The 17,500-nt window shown below is 32.9% G+C and overlaps 1 protein-coding gene across 1 annotated transcript in view; it reads left to right on the top strand.

The window, feature by feature from the left end:
* Positions 1 to 17,500, top strand: part of LOC122356781 (tripartite motif-containing protein 16-like) — a 28,613-nt gene that overhangs the window by 388 nt on the left and 10,725 nt on the right. The window contains exons 1-2 of the mRNA XM_043255840.1: positions 1 to 370; positions 1,581 to 1,749. The exon at positions 1 to 370 is cut by the window's left edge and continues 388 nt beyond it. The gene's annotated coding sequence lies outside the window, so the exon portion shown is untranslated. The remainder of the gene's footprint in view (positions 371 to 1,580; positions 1,750 to 17,500) is intronic.

The raw sequence follows: 17,500 nt of genomic DNA, 5'->3' as shown, positions 1-17,500 counted from the left end.
ATCCGACGGCATTCGCTTCCCCGAGCCCCGTTTCCAAATGTTGAACGAGGGCGGGCAGGTTCACGCAGACCTCTCTGTTCAAAGCCGCCCTGTTCTCCGTCAAACACTGCGTGGCAGCATCAAACGCGCTGGCCGCTCAGATATGTTTGTGTTTTTCCAGCAGCTTTGCGGGAGGATAATTGGGGGCAGGCTTCTGCAAAGCTGCCGGATGTGTGGAGCATTTCTCTTCCCGGCTGTTTCTGGGCGGGGTCGAGTGTAAAAGGCTCCTCCTCTCCGTCGCTGGAGGCCCTGAGTCATTCGGGGCCCCGGTAATAAACATCGCACCCACGCGTGATATCTGGCCCCTGCTTGTTGAATTTTGCGTGTTGTGGTAGGTTCAGCAAACCCTCTCTCTTCTTCTTTTTCTTTCTTTTTTTTGGTCGAGAACTCAAACAGTGTCGTAAAAAGTAAGGATATCGAGTGTGAAAGCTCGCTGCGTTTCTTTTGTTTGCCGTTTCAAACGCGTGAAACGACTAAAATAAACCAAGATACGTTCATTTGAGAAGGAAAAATAAGATATTGTTATCAAAATTAATTAAATATGCACGTGCTGAATTAAGGAATAAGTATCTTATTCTAAGTACACTATTTAAAAAAAATATTTTTAAAATAATGTTATCCCGCTCACTTAATTTTTTTACATTTTTAAAAAATTTACTTTTTTTGTTTAGTCAACTAAAATTTTCTAGTTCACTGAAAATAACATTTCAAGTTGACAAAAAAAATAAAAATTTAATTGTTATAACAACAGCGTATTTTACACTGTATTTATTTGATCATGAATACAGTAAAAATTGTGAAATAATATATACTTTAAAATAAATATGTTCTAAGTTGATATATGATAAAAAATATAATTTATTTTTGTGATGCGCCGCTGTATTTTCAGCATCGTTACTCCAGTGTCACATGATCCTTCAGAAATCAGAATAATATACAGATTTTTTTGCACGAGAAACATTTCTGATTATCGTCAGGGTCGAAAACAGTTGTGCTGCGCGATATTTTCGCGGAAACCGCGACACGCTTTTTATTTTTAACGATTCACCGATAAACAGAAAGTCCAAAAGAGCAGCATGCATTTGACTTAGAGATCTTTTCTAACGTAATAAATCTCTTTTTTGCATTTAATGCGTTCTAGCTGAACGTAAGTATTACGTACCCACAAAATTATTCACGAACGAAACAGGAATAATTTAATAAATAATTTAAAATATATAAATAATATATAAATAAATCATTTAAATAAAGCTATTTTAAAGTGTCATTTATACTGTATTTTTGATCAAATAAATGCACCCTTGTTCCGAAAAATATATAGCAATTATTTTCCCTTTAGATTGCATTTTTCTTAACCCACTGACAAATATTCTTTTTGTTTTAAGTACAAACCGGTTTCTTTTCGTAGCCGTTTTTATGCATTTTTCAGGACCAAAACGAGACCAAAATACCGAACAAGAGAGCCTTTTCTGCAGTGTATCAGCTGGCCTTTTTTTAGCGTGAGGAAAGTAAAGTGTTGGTTGTTGTTTTTGCCTCTGCAGATGTTGGTCGGACTCGTCTCGCTCGGGCCGGTGCCAGTGCTTTTGTTTTCCCCGAGCCGAGGAGGGTCAGCGGCTGGTCAGGTCCAAATGAAAAAATAGCTGGCAGGAGCTCAAATCCTCAAAGCCTTTGACTGTTTCTCCCGCAACGAGAGCCAGATCTGTAGAGCGGGTAAGAATTCACTCATTTCTGCGTTCGTCCCGTTCTTCTGCTCATTTTCTCTCGTCCCTGCACACTCAAACCAAAGTTCGTTGAACCAAAGGGGTGTTTTTGTACTGCAGAAATCCATCATGTTTTCTGCATTTCTTTTAATATAAATACGAACAAAATAGATCTTTTTAGAAATATTTAGCTAAACACGGTAATATGTTGACAGTTTATTTGTTTTTTTTTTTAAGTGTTTTATTTTGCTGTTTTTAAATGAATGTAATTGCACATTTTTATGCTTTAATTAATAAGTAATATTTCTTTCTTAAACCCTAATAACTAGTACGTGCATTTTTTTTGTACAATTAGTTGAATGCGTTTTTTTGTTTGCCATTTCGAATGTGTTAAACATCTAAATAAACCGAGATACGTTTATTTGAGAAGGAAAGTAAGTATTAAATAAAATTAAGTAAATATATACATGCTATTTCAGCATTTTGGAATTATTTTTTTTGTGTTTTTGAAGTATCTTATTCTAAGTACACTATTAAAAAAAAATTACATTTAAAATAATGTTATCCCGCTCACTTAATTTTTTTTGTTTAGTCAACTAAAATATTCTAGTTCACTTAACTTAACATTTCAAGCTGACTAAAAAAATTAATTTAGTGAGGTAACAAATTTTAATTGTTATAAGAACAGCGTATTTTACACTGTATTTATTTGATCAAGAATACAGTAAAAATTTAAATTTAAAAAATTTAAAATTACATATATTTATTTATTTGCAAAAACAAATGACTTTTTAACATTTTGAAAAATCATGTTTATTATGTTATCGTGTTTTTATTGTGTTGGCTGTATTTTTATTTAGTTTTTTATTTTTATCAAAATAGCCCAACTACAGTTTGATTGAGATTCATTGGAATGCAATATAAAACTGAAAATTGTTTGAAAGATTTCCCTTCACATGTACATGTGCGAGTAAACAAAAAAAAAGAAAATATATTTGTAGTAAGTTTTTTTTTTTATTTTAAAATTATTTATTTAAAATTCAGCTTTGCTATTTCGCTTTCACAAATAATTTTTACATTGTTTTTTTTTTTTTTTTTTTTTTTTTTTTTATCTGAACATGATAAATATTTTAGCAGTGGTTTGAAGTTGAAAAGCTCTTAGTCCTGATCTGAAATGATACGGCGTGTGAATCATTAACAGGAGCGCTGTGGATTACTGTGATGTTTTACTGTGACTCTCGTTCCGACGGCACCCATTCACCTCCATTGCCGAGACACATTTCTCCAAACGCGACGAAGAAACAAACTCATCCTGATCTCGGGCGAGCGAACCTTCTGTATGTTTTCATGTTCGAGCCGAACTGTTTCTTTAAAGCCTGACGCCGAATACGTTAGCATTACGTATCGCGTACGTTTTCGCGAATCCACCCCTTCTTCTGGGTTTTCCCCCCGTCTCGTTCACCCCCGGATCCATACAGATTCCCGACACGTCCAGTTCCCCGCCGGCGAGTCGTTTATTTTGCTTTCCGAAGGCCCGTAAGCGGCGGTTGATTGATGGAGGTGGAGGTGAAGCGTGCTCTCAGAAGGCCGTCGCCGTTAAGCTGCTTAGTCTGATAGGCTGGACGCCGTCAAGCCCCTGTAAGCCCAGGCAATAAAAGTCGATTGTGTGGGTTATTGTGAAAGTCCCAGACGCTAGTGAATGAGCTGCAGGACTCCAGCACACGTCACTATTAATACCGTCTCGGCGGTAGTCGAGCCAGACACATTCACCTTCAGTAATGCGCCACTCCGGAGAAATAACCCGCCCTTCAAATAAAGCGGCCCGTTTGGCAGTCGCTTCACGCTCCCGTGAGGCATTTCGGCAGATATTTGCTCAAACCATTGACATTGAAAAAGCAGACAACCTGCTGATTCCGCCCAGCTTTCGGGCCGCTTTATTAAACGTACAACCTCTGACGTGAAAGCGAAACGGAACGATTCACAGGAAAGCGGTGCGTAAAACGAATATTACGGAAGTGCGCTTTACAAGGAAATGCTGTTGCGGTCTGTTTTCTGCTGAATTACACGCTTGGAAAATATTCAAATAAAGTCTGTAATGTGCGTTTAATGATTCGTCTTTGATCAATGCAATCATTTACGAATACGTATTTATTAAATTATCATTTATAGATGAATAAATATTAGCATGATCGTGGATTAAAATGTTTGTCTGACGTTAGTGCATAGGAAAATAATGAAAAGGGGGATTTAGGTGAATATTGCATTTAATTCAGTGCGTTACTGCATGGAAAATGTGAAAATAAATACGTTAAAATGAATTATTTACAAGGAATTAAGTTATATTTAATCATTCCTTTAAATTCCTGTAAATTATATTTTAATAATAATAATATTAAAATAAAATAAAATAAAAAGTACAGAAAAATAGAGAAAAAGAAAATGAGATGAGTTTGAAAGATTGCAAGAGAAATGGATTAAGTGCTTTCGACATTTCACATTTAATTCAATGCGTTGCTAGTCAGTTATTTTTTTTAAATGCAACTATTTTTTTATGCTACTGCATTTTGATTGTGATGACAAACATTTTCATTTGGAATAGCATGCACCAAAAAAGTGATTCGCAGGAAAATGCAACATATAGTCTTATTTTCTTGTTGACTCTAAAGGTGCACTGAGTGCTTTGTTTTACTTCCTGAAGAAATGGCGTCTCTCTTGTTTCTTGACAGGTTTCTGGAAAGTCGATTTCTGTCTTGGAGGATCTGGTTTGATGTGACTGGAGTTTTGGAGTTTCTCCGCACTAATTGCATCATGTTTTCAATCGGAGTTATTTTTTTCCTCAACAACAGATGCGGTGTGCCAGTACAGTTACATAACCAGATTTTACAAAACAGGCCTCTCTTACTGTCTCTGTTTCTCTTCCCGATTCGTCCTCCGCCCTTTCGGCTTATTTAGAAAGATCAGGGACCGTTGGGATGTTAGTCGTCTTAGTCCGACTTTAGACTATCACCGCAACGCCTGGTCCAATTAAAAACTTATTCCGGCCAGTGACCGCCTACTTTGATAGCAAGAGGCCGCTTGATTGACGCGCATGACAACCAATCACTGTTCATTCTGTTTTGATGTGCGTATTAGGAGCAGATTTATATGATTCCAATAAACAAGCTTGATATTAATATTATTCATGTATTATATATAAATACAAACACATACATGTATATATTTAATAAAAAATTAAAATAAAAATTAATTAAATAAATAATAAAATAAATTTAAAAAAATATATATATATATATTTATGTATTTGTAAATAATATAATAAATAGAATCATACATATATATAAATGTATTTAGGATGTGATTAATCGCAATTAATGTCTTTGACAGCACTAATATATAATAATTTAATTTATATGCAATTATTTTTATTTTATTTATTCTGTTGTAATATAAAAACCTGTCCATTTTGCTTGTTTTTTAAAAAAAACACACTAATTCTAGCTTTTCTGTTTTTTTGTATTCTGTTTGTTTTCTTTTTATTCTTTATGCAATTACCAAAAAGGCCTCTAACACTAGCATGCTCTATTCTTTCTCTGTTATTTCTGTTTTCTTCTTATTTATTACATAAAGTACTGGGCTAAGCTAACTTCTAGCGCTTGCGTATCGTTGCTCTCTTGTTGGTTTCGCTCGCTTCCGTCGTCTTCGTTGTAAGTCGCTTTGGATGAAGGGGTAAAGTAACACGGAAGACACCAAAAATATAGGAAATGTATTGGGATTTGAATTTTAAAGGTCAAAAGAAGCCACATCTGCGGAGAGAAGCACTAAACGGAGAGGTCAGAGGTCAAAGGCGAGGGATTGGGATGAGTTTAGATGAGAAACGGAGCGTGTGGGTTGTCATTGATTCTCTGCTGGCGGCTTCCTGGACTCCCACTGCCGTTCACAAACTGGTGAGCTGGCAGCTTTAACAATGTGTCCAGTGTCGACGGCCAGCAGACAGCGGCTCTCCAGACCGAAGCGTGTTTGACCTGCAGCCCCCGTCGCTCCAGGGCAAAGACCTCATTCAGACCGTAATATAATGACTCGCTTCACACATAAACACATAAACGCACTCCGTTACGCTTCCAATAGACTTGTATTTAAAGGAAAGCGACGCTTTTTTTTGAAACCGGGCTTGATTTTTATCCATTCGGCCGATCTCCGGGTCTGGCGGAGCACTTTTAGCATAGCTTAGCATAGATCATTGAATCGGATTAGACCGTTAGCATCGCGCTCAAAAACGAGCAAAGACTTAAAACTCGACTCTTCTGTAGTTACATCGTGACTTAATGAAAAGTTGCGATTTTGTAGGCCGACATCGTTAGGAACTATACTCTCATTCTGGCGTAATAGTAGTCGCAGATATTATTCAGCGGCTGAAAGTAGTCCCCGCAGCCATGGTACGGCAGGAAAATGACTTGATTGTTACCTGGAGATGGGCTGAACGGATTCACCAATGGTAAAACTCAACTGTTTAACTCTAGGGGAGTTGGGAAAATGAGCCTGTTTTCAAAAAAATGGCATGTTGCTGTAAAAAGTATCACACTGAGAATCTAGTTCTTTGCGCCAGATGTTTGTCTTGAAATATATGGCGTCGTAGGAGAAAGTATAAAATAATAAGAGTGCTGTAGCATCTCTATATTCATTCATTAATATATATACGGTATGTATGCATGTTGTGTGTGAATAGTTAAACTATTTTAACCAATCACAGATTAAATGGCATTTGTTGTAAAATTATAGTTATACAAAAAACGGTTGCTTCACTTTTACTAGCCCTATGATAAAACCTTTGCACTTGTAACTTCTTTCCGTCTGTTTGGTTGGTATTATTTTTCTGTTTTTGATTCGTGCTGTTTAATATATTTGTAAAAAAAGAAATCTTAATCAAAGGATTCGCAAACACGCCCTGAAGCTTAGATCCAAACGAAATGATTCATGTGCTCGGTCGAACAGAATAACGATTCCGAGCCATTTCGAATCATTTCAGATTGCGAATCAAAAAACGCAGCGCCGAAGCTCGGCTCAGAATCGAATGACTTGTCCAGATGTGAATAATCGAATCACTTAATTTGATTCGATTCAAACCCACTGCAAACTTGCAGCCTCGAAGATTCACATCCCGCTAGTGATTTAGTTCTGATCTAAATCAAACGATTTGGTCGATCCCATTTTGAATCGAATGATTCGTGATCCGAATGGAGCGCTTCAAATGAGTCAATCGTTTTGAACTGGATTTTGCTTGAATCCAAGTCAACGAATCGTGTCTGTTCCACGTCTTTAGTCACGTTAGCCACTCTAGGTCACTTTTCGCTTTCTTTATATTGTAAAAGTACTGGTCACTGAATAGACGTGCCATTAAAAAACGCCAAAAAAGGAAAAGCATCGTTTGCATCCTCTTTGAACTCTACTCGATTACTATGATTATGATTGTTTTGACAGTCTCTTCTCTCGTGTGTTTGACCCAACGACCTCTCTCTCAGAGGATGTTATGAAACACGAGTCATTTTTTGGTCAGCTGTGTGAACCTAGTAATCACGTCCGTGCGATTGAGACGTTACGCAACCACGCGCTCAGTTCTTCTAAATCCGGTTCGTTTGTGTTTGAATAGTCGAGAAATGTCGTTTTCTTGGCTCTCCCCTCAAAGCGAAGTTTTAGCCCACAACGTTTTAACCGAACGGAGAGCACAGACTTCATGTTTTATCATTGCACTTGGGCCATTGCAGGTTTTCTGGCCAAAACAATTCCTGCAACTTTGTTCGGATCTTCATAAAATTTGGTGCATAGGATCTTGAAGCTGTGCCGGGTGAATATTATTAAAAAGGATTTTGTATACCAAACCATTGCCTTAAAACACATCAACGAATCTGATGGCAGGAACACCATAGAGGAGCCGTTTGAGCTATTGACATTCATTTCGTTGGATGTTATTGTTAGAAATATTGTTGACAGCGCCACCTAAGTTCATACAACCTAGAAACAATGTGTCCTAAAGTCAGGCTTTTCATTGTTACCTACTGTGAAGTTTGTCCAATTTTGACCATACTTTAAAAAAAATACAAAAAAGGAATTAAATAAATATTGAAAAATATATTTTTAAATATATATTATATATATCATTTTTATTATGCAAATCAGATGCAATTTTCCATACATTTATGTCAGTTTATATACTACTATATTAAATTAAATGGAGAATAATCTGGAGAATAATCTTCATTAATGCTCATGTGGTTCAAATACAATGCGTTTGGATGTTCATTAATCCTTTTATTGTCGCTATTTATTTGGAGTTAATATTTTTACCAGTATATCTAAATAAAAGTGGTATTTTTAAAATAATTACATGGTTCAAAGATGTTACGATCAAAGAAAAAAATTCAAAATTGATTTTTGGAGAATAAAATGTCACGATTTGCTTGAAATAATGTTACATTGTTATTCAGCGTAACACAATATTTATGTAAAAATCAAAAATTCAAACTTGTTTATTCTGAAATCAAAAATAATAATAATATATATATATATATATATATATATATATATACACACATCATATTAAATTTAATTATTTAAAAAAAAATACTTACAAATAGGCAAAACGTATACTACGTGGCAAATGAAAAATAAATATATATATATATATATATATATATATATATATATATATATATATACATATATATACATACATAGAACAAATTAGCATTTGGGGTGAAAGTAATTAGTCTATTACTGTGTCATTAATTGATTTTTGTTGTAAATATGCCTGAAATGACATTTTAGTGTCTTCTCTAAATAAGCAAAAAAATTATTATTATTATTATTTTTTTTGCTCGGAAAAACAAAAATGCAATTAAATTAAACAATTAAAAAATTTTAAACTGATAAAAAACCTTTCAATATTTTTTGGGCAAAACAACAAGCGTTTAAAGCAGCATTACACGTATTGTTTTTATGCCTAAACGTTTTTGCTCTTTGACCCCTATATAAAATGTCTATATGAATCACCGACGTTTCTTAATGACCTCATATAGTTTCAAAGTGTCATATAAAGTTGCGTCAGCACAATATGTGCAATGTTACATAGTACATTGGCCATATAAGTCTGTACTTATTGCAGCAGCAGAATCCTCAGGGCTTTGCCGTTTTTGGCCTCTTTATTATTTGCAGGCAAGCGTCCGATCCTAGCCTCGATCGTGTGTGTATGTCACAGACCCAGCGGTTGTTTTCTGTACTTGCGTGAGTCGCTTAGTGATTTTCAGACAAAGGAAATCCCAGCTCCTCTCCGAAAGCCGATCGATGCCTGCTGAAATCAATAGACTTATTAAAGCTGCGCCGGAGCGAGGAACAAAGCTGATTATCCCGACTCTCAAACTCCCGGCTCGGATCGGCCCGGGGTCACAGGTCGCTGAGAGTCACGTGACCCGGCGCGAAGATTGAATTAAAGCGCGGCGGTGACGAGTTCTTGGAAACCGTCTCGAAGGGATGTGAGTCAAAAAATGCTTTTATTCACCGATACGAAGCTCCCGGAAGTCTAGCCAAGAAAATGCACGCTTCGTTCCAATTAAACGCCTGTTTTTTCTGCCAAAAATACATCTGTCAGCGTGCACTCATTGTAAATTATGCACAAACGTTGATGCTAGGTCCCTGATGAGACCCGTCTAGTAACCCCAAATCGTTTTTTTTTTTTTTCTGCGAGCTCCGCCAAACCCATTTGACCTGAAGTACCCTAATCTGTTTCAGCGAACGGCATGTATTTAGTTTGTTTGATTGTGTTGTTTTTAGCTTTAGTTTTGTAATTGGTATATTTTTAGGATCTGTTTACGTTATTAGCCTTTCATCCATGTACTGACCAACCCCACTTTTATTTTTATCCTTAACATTAACTTAAAATAATGAGATTTTAAGTTAATATCTTAATACGTTAATGACACATAAGTATGTTGGTTTTATTTTATTTGTATTATTACCTGTGTGTGTCTATGTGTGTGTCTGTCTGTGTGTGTGTGTGTGTGTGTCTGTGTGTGTGTGTGTGTGTGTGTGTGTGTGTGTGTGTGTGTCTGTGTGTCTGTGTGTGTGTGTGTGTGTGTGTGTGTGTGTGTGTGTGTGTGTGTGTGTGTGTGTGTGTGTGTGTGTGTGTGTGTGTGTGTGTGTGTCTGTGTGTCTGTGTGTGTGTGTGTGTGTCTGTGTGTGTGTCTGTGTGTGTGTGTGTGTGTGTGTGTGTGTGTCTGTGTGTGTCTGTGTGTGTGTGTCTGTGTCTGTGTGTCTGTGTGTGTGTGTGTCTGTGTGTGTGTGTGTGTGTGTGTGTCTGTGTGTGTGTGTGTGTGTGTGTGTGTGTGTGTGTGTGTGTGTGTGTGTGTGTGTGTGTCTGTGTGTGTGTCTGTGTGTGTGTGTGTCTGTGTGTGTGTGTGTGTGTGTGTGTGTGTGTGTGTGTGTGTGTGTGTGTGTGTGTGTGTGTGTGTGTGTGTGTCTGTGTGTGTGTGTGTGTGTGTGTGTGTGTGTGTGTGTGTGTGTGTGTGTGTGTGTGTGTGTGTGTGTGTGTGTGTGTGTGTGTGTGTGTGTGTGTGTGTGTGTGTGTGTGTGTGTGTGTGTGTCTGTGTGTGTGTGTGTGTGTGTGTGTGTGTGTGTGTCTGTGTGTGTCTGTGTGTGTGTGTGTGTGTGTGTGTGTGTCTGTGTGTGTGTGTGTGTGTGTGTGTGTGTGTGTGTGTGTGTGTGTGTGTGTGTGTGTGTGTGTGTGTGTGTGTGTGTGTGTGTGTGTGTGTGTGTGTGTCTGTGTGTCTGTCTGTGTGTGTGTGTGTGTGTGTGTGTGTGTGTGTTGATTTAAGTTTACATTTTTATCTATATGTTCTAATTATTCTCTTTTAATCATCTCCTGAACCCCAGTTTGGGAAACCCTGCTACAAAACCTTTACATTATTTTATTACTAATGACTTTATATTTTTATAACTTTCCGCGTTCCTATTTTTATTGTTAACATTTATATAAAATACCCCTTTTTAGCTCATATTTTTAAACAACATATCGATGTATCATTCGTAATTTAATATTATTTATTTTGCTTTATTTCCGCGCTTTTGTCATTTTATTTATTATTAGCTTTCGATTCACAAATAAACAATTATTAGCTTTTCCGTCATTTTTTCTTTTTAATTTTTATTACATTTTTAGCTTTTTTTCATCAACTTTAAAAAAATGACGACTCTAAACCAAATACGAATTTATATCTATAGATCTGTTCGTCTGTAATGACCCTAAACCTTCAAAACAAACTTCTCAAGCAAGCTTTCGTCTTTCTTATACTCTATATGTTATATAGCTATTAAAATACATAAAACTGGAAAGTTTCGGCATTTGAAAGCGTTTGTGTTTGAATAATCTCCATTGATTGTTATATGCATTTCTATTGGCTGATCTACGCATTCGCTCAGGCTCTTTATCGAGCTCGTTCTGGGCCTTTATTCGTTATCTCAGATCTCATTTCTTTACTCGCTGTTTATTGGTACTCCAGGAAATTGTATCTGTTTTGTCATCATGCGGCCGCCTCCAGGCACGCGGGTGTTCGGTTTGCTCTTTCGGGTCCCCTCGGACGGCTTTCATTACCTTGGAGTTGGCCTAAAATTGTGAAAGCGGCGTTATTAAACATCCCGGAGGCTTGCTGGATGAGATTTCTCCTGCTGCTGTTTGTCACAGAGCCGCTGCTTCCTGCTTCAGAGGCCCCCTGCGGCGTTAAACACCCAGCTTAATTCATATTAGATTGCTTTCGGGGGTAACAAAATATATCTTTCGCTAAATAAACACATGTTGACTACTCTAGTAAAGAGCTTAGCCGAGCGCTCAAGGTGGGAGCGATCACAAGAGGAGCTTTTTTATGGTAGGCTGTATATACTTGGTGTATAAATATTGGGCAGTATTTTAAAAACCGGGTCCTGTTCAGTTCATGAATGTTGATTTTGAGCTCTACTGGAGATTTTACTGAATCGCATATTCACGGAAATAAACGCATCGGATAATAAAGTGTTCTTCGGGGACTACCAGAGGTTTTTGGTATCTGCTTTAAGTCAGATGTTAATATTTTTTGACAATTTATTCATTTTTAATATTAAGCGAGTGGTGGTTTTTATTTTTAATTATTATATATATATATATATATATATATATATATATATATATATATATATATATATATATATATATATATATTTATTTTACATTTATTTTAAATATTTACATGAAGTGTATCTCTGAGATTTTAAGTTAGCATTTTTAAATGATTTAATCTGTATTTTTAAGATTTGTTTATTTTTATTATTTATATAACATTTATATGAGAGATTTTAGGTTAATATTTTTAATAATTTCCCATTTCTGATACATTTTTTTCATTTATTTATTTTAAATGATGTATATTAAATATTTACTAAATATTTAAGTACCCTTATGAAGTTAAAATTACTTATTTAATCATCTCTTTTTTAATCATCTCTATTATTAAGTGTGATTGATTATTTGTTTATTTTTATGTTATTTTATTGTGGTAATATTAATTTCTTAGCATTTGTATTCATTTTGGTTCTGCTTAAATTCTTAAAATCAAACTGAAATTTCAAATCTGCCATTTCCTGTTTAATTTTAATCAAATTCAGCAATCGAGTTGGAATTTAAAAATCATTTCTAGTTAGACGTTTTAATTGATTATAGCTTTCATGTTTATTTTTATTTTTATTAATTTAGTTTTTTATGTTCATTTATTTCATTTTATTGTGGCAACATTCATTTCCTTGCATTTTTATTCATTTTAGTTCTACTTAAATTCTTAAACTCAAGCTTAAATTTTCATCTAATTCAACAATCGAGTTGCAGTTCATTTCTAGTTAGATGTTTTAATTGATCATAGCTTTCATGTGTATTTTTATTAATTTTAAGGTTTTTTATGTTAATTTATTTTATTGTGGTAACATTAATTTCCTTGCATTTCTATTCATTTTAATTCTACTTAAATTTCACATTTTAATCAAATTCAGCAATCGAGTTGGAATTGAAAAATCATTTCTACTTAGACGTTTTAATTGATCATAGCTTTCATGTTTATTTGTATTGTATGTTTTTTATGTTCATTTATTTAATTTTATTGTGGTAACATTAATTTCCTTGCATTTCTATTCATTTTAATTCTACTTAAATTCTGAAATTCAAGCTTAAATTTCAAATTTTAATCAAATTCAGCAATCGAGTTGGAATTCAAAAATCATTTCTAGTTAGTCGTTTTAATTGATCATAGCTTTCATGTTTATTTTTATTAATTTTAAGTTTTTTTATGTTCATTTATTTTATTGTGGTAACATTAATTTCCTTGCATTTCTATTCAATTTAATTCTACTTAAATTCTTAAATTCAAGCTGAAATTTCAAATTTTAATCCAATTCAGCAATCGAGTTGGAATTGAAAGATCACTTCTAGTTTTAATTGATCGCAGCTTTCACTTCTTAGTTGTGAAAGTGTCTGAAGTGTCTTGAGCTCAACATCAGTCCGTGTGAATCCGGATCCCGGTGACTGATCCTCTGATCCTCCGCCAGCTCGGCGTCTCTCTAGTGTTCATGTTTTGTGTCCCGGGGCTGAAGTTCTTGCCGTCAGACACTGCGCTTCTGTCCGAGAGCGATCCCGGGTGTTCTGATCCTCCGAGAGCTGAGATTGGAGGAGAGTTTTGGTCAGGGCTGAAGTTTAACAACAGACACCCGAGTCCTGTGAAAGAGCTATTCATTAACCGTGATGTTTACAGTCAGCCGAGTTTAACAACACCCCGAGTCCTGTGAAAGAGCTATTCATTAACCGTGATGTTTACAGTCTGTCCGTTCAGCTCAACCTGCTTCGGCCCTGCTTTAATGAACTAATGACCCTTTCTTCTCATTTAAGGCAATCACACTTAATGAATAAATCACTCCAAAGTCAAACTTTTGTAATTATTAGTGCTGGGAAATTATTATTTGCTATGAATTGCATATATATATATATATATATATATATATATACTATGTGTGTGTATGTATATTTAACAATAATATGTTAGAGTTAATATATTAAATATATTTATTAGTGATGTCAACAATTTATTAGTGATTATATATATATATATATATATATATATATATATATATATATATATATATATATATATATATATATATATACATACAAATGCATGAATAATGTATTTATGTATTAATAATTTAATTTAATAATTACAATTTATGTATAATTTATTACAAATGTATTTATTAGTGATGTCAAATGGTGATTAATAAAATAATTTAATATAATAATAATTAATCATTACATTTTTTGTTTGCATTACATATTAATATGTACTGTTTATTTATTATGTATATATAAATACACACACATACAATATATTTTCGAAAATATTTACATTTATACCTTTATATATTTATATTCTTTATATCATACATAGATATATTTAATATAAAAACACAGTGAATCGCATCCAAGGTTTTTTTTTCATTCATTCATGCATATACACATATTACACATTTTGAAAATATTTACATGCATATACATTTATATATTTATATTATGACATTTAATATTATATATAAATATATTAAAAATAAACAGCATATTTTTCTTAGGCATATGCATGCATAAAAAAAAACAATAAATACACCCAGTGCACATACACGCATAATGTAAGCAAAACCTTTTTTTTGGACGTGACTGATTGTTTGACAGCACTAGTAATTATTTACTTGTCCTCGTATCATTGCATGAAAAAGAGCTGCTTTTAGATCGTCATGGCAACGGTGCGCTCAAAAAAGCTAAAGATTTTGCTAAACATTGTCAAAACGGTCGAAAAAGACCGTACTATCCCTTCCAGGCCACTAGTGGGCGATAACATTTTCACAAATTGACATTTTGCCATTTTTTGCCGTTTTCAGATCAAATGCATGAAAGGTTTTCAGGTTTTAATTGAGGATGGCGTCGCATCGTGTGTCTAAAGTTGTGTAGCATTGCTTTGCATTTTCAGTTTCCTTCTGACGACATGTTCAACGAGACTCTTTAAAAACCTTTCCTGAGCCTTATTTGAGGCGCTTTGGAAAAAGCGTGAAAACCGAGTGTTTGAGTGATATAATATGAGACGTGAGCGTGATTAGTTAGAGACGGTGTGTTAGACAAATCAAAAAGTGAGGGAGACCGTTGTTTCAGCTCTTCTTTCTTTAAAGACAAACACGTAGACAGTGTTTCTTTTAAGCTTGTCTCGTTTTTTTCTCTCTATTGTAGTTCAAAAGCTTTAGTTTTGGGACTTTTGCATTAAATGCATATGCTGTGAAATACAATAACTACTATTAAAAACCTGGACTAGTTCATATGTTCAAAATCAGACAAGAGAAATTATTCCTTGGTGTAGAAATACAGACAAGCTTCACTTGTTTAAAACGATCAGACGATCAGTCATAATAGAATTAAAGTAACAATTAATTGCATCCAAAATAAATGTATTTGTTTACATAACATACTATATATATATATATATATATATATATATATATATATATTAGTATATATATATATATAAGTGTATATATATATATATAACTGTATATATAAAGTATATATATATATATAAGTATATATATATATATTAAGTATATATATATATATATATATATATATATATATATTAATATATATATATATATATATATTAAGTATATATATATATATATATATAATATATATATTATATATATATAAATACAAACACATGCATCTATAGGTTTAAGAAAAGAAATATGTATTTTTGTATATAATATAAAAATATATATAATTTTATATATAAAATATAAAAATATTTATAATTTATATATAATAAAGAAATAGATGGATTCAGTCATAAACTAATTTTATTTAAATATTTAAAATGGAGGATAAAAATGTGAATTTTAAACAAAACAATTCCATTCAAAATGCTTTCATTGGAGGTTAAATTAAGTAAATTAAATTAAATTAGAAATTTCCACGTTTATTTTTTGTTGCACTTGCGATATAAAAACTTTTTTAAAAAAAAAAAGGGGAAAATGTTAAATCAAGGAGCTGGCTGATGGCGATAAACAAAACGCGCGAAAAAAAATCTTTAAAAAAAATTGCGTAAGACCGGAAGTCTGGAAGCGAGGCTGGAATTCAGATATTTACCAAAAATTGAATAAAATAATAAAAGTAAATAATAGTTTTGCGGTATTATGCTGACGTTCCATATATAATTCTGATGGCTTACGAAACCGTTGACTTAGAAATGAAGTCGTGTTTTTTTTACTTGGGCTGGTGTGAATACGACGGCCACAGGAAATGATGTCATCGCTCGAGCTGAAGCTGATGAGTCACTGGCGGCCATTGCAGCGACTTCCTGCTGGAAAGAAAGGGAGGAAAAACCGTGTGAAGAGCATTAATGAAATAATTATGAAGCTCATTATCGCTTTCACAAAGATTTGGCTTCACACCTCGGTTCGCTCTCACCTCCTCAGCTGATCTCAGAAACGAGTTTAACGCCGCCGCTGGAGCTGAACTCATTATCCTGTTTTTAGACGCATTTGTGAAGCTTGTGACAAAAGAATGAGAAATAGGGAATAAAATAGACTTCTGAGTTCATTAAAGATTTTTCATATATATGTATGTATTTTATATATATATTTTTATTTTGAACCTATTTATTTAAATTTTTTAATTAAATCATTTACAAATATTTACGTCCTTCATAAAATAAATAAAACATAAAATGATTGGGTATGTATTTATATATATATATATATATATATATATATATATATATATATATATATATATATATATATATATATATATTATTTTTTTTATTGTAATTGTAAAAATGATAAGGATGTAACAAAAATTTTATTTATTATTAAACTATTAATTTACATTTTTTTATTAAATCATTTACAAATTTAGTTTTCTTCATAATTTGAATTTGTAAAATAAATAAAACATATATGAATGTATAAATATATATATATGAATTATTATAATTGTAAAAATATTAAGGATGTAAACTAAATTGTAATTATTAAATTAAATTATTAAACTATTAATTCACAATTTTAAATGACTAACACTAAAACATTTAACATTAGCTTTTTATACTATTTACTGTAACTTTTCATAGTTGTAATTGGAATATTAAAATGCAACATTTTGTATTTAATTTTTAAATTTTAATGTCACTTTTAAAAATACTGCGTAAATATATTTAATCAAACATTTTTATTTGAACATTACAATGTAATGTTCAGTTATTCACTATAAATTCATGTAATTATGTAATTCATAAAAAATATATATATATATATATATATATATATATATATATATATATATATATATATATATATATATATATATATATAAGCACCCATTACATTTTGGTTTAAAGTGACCCACAAAACTATTCTATCCTTTTTAGTTTCTTCCACCATATCCCAAATCATATAAATATGACCCTTTTCCCTTTGACATTTTTAAAAAATATATTTCACTCTTTAGTGATTTTTATATTTTACTAAATAGAAACTTTATTATTTTCAACTTCATTAGCTTCGTGAATTAGACTGAATTAGAATTAGACTGAGACTAAGATCTATAGGTGAATTAAATCTATAGGTTAAAGGCGTTTTAAAAACTAGCGAAAAAAACAAATGAA

This window comes from Puntigrus tetrazona, chromosome 13 (assembly GCF_018831695.1).
Source record: "Puntigrus tetrazona isolate hp1 chromosome 13, ASM1883169v1, whole genome shotgun sequence".
NCBI classification, from domain to species: Eukaryota; Metazoa; Chordata; class Actinopteri; order Cypriniformes; family Cyprinidae; genus Puntigrus; species Puntigrus tetrazona.
Note: the sequence above shows the minus strand (reverse complement) of the source record. Positions and strands in the feature narration are given on the sequence as shown.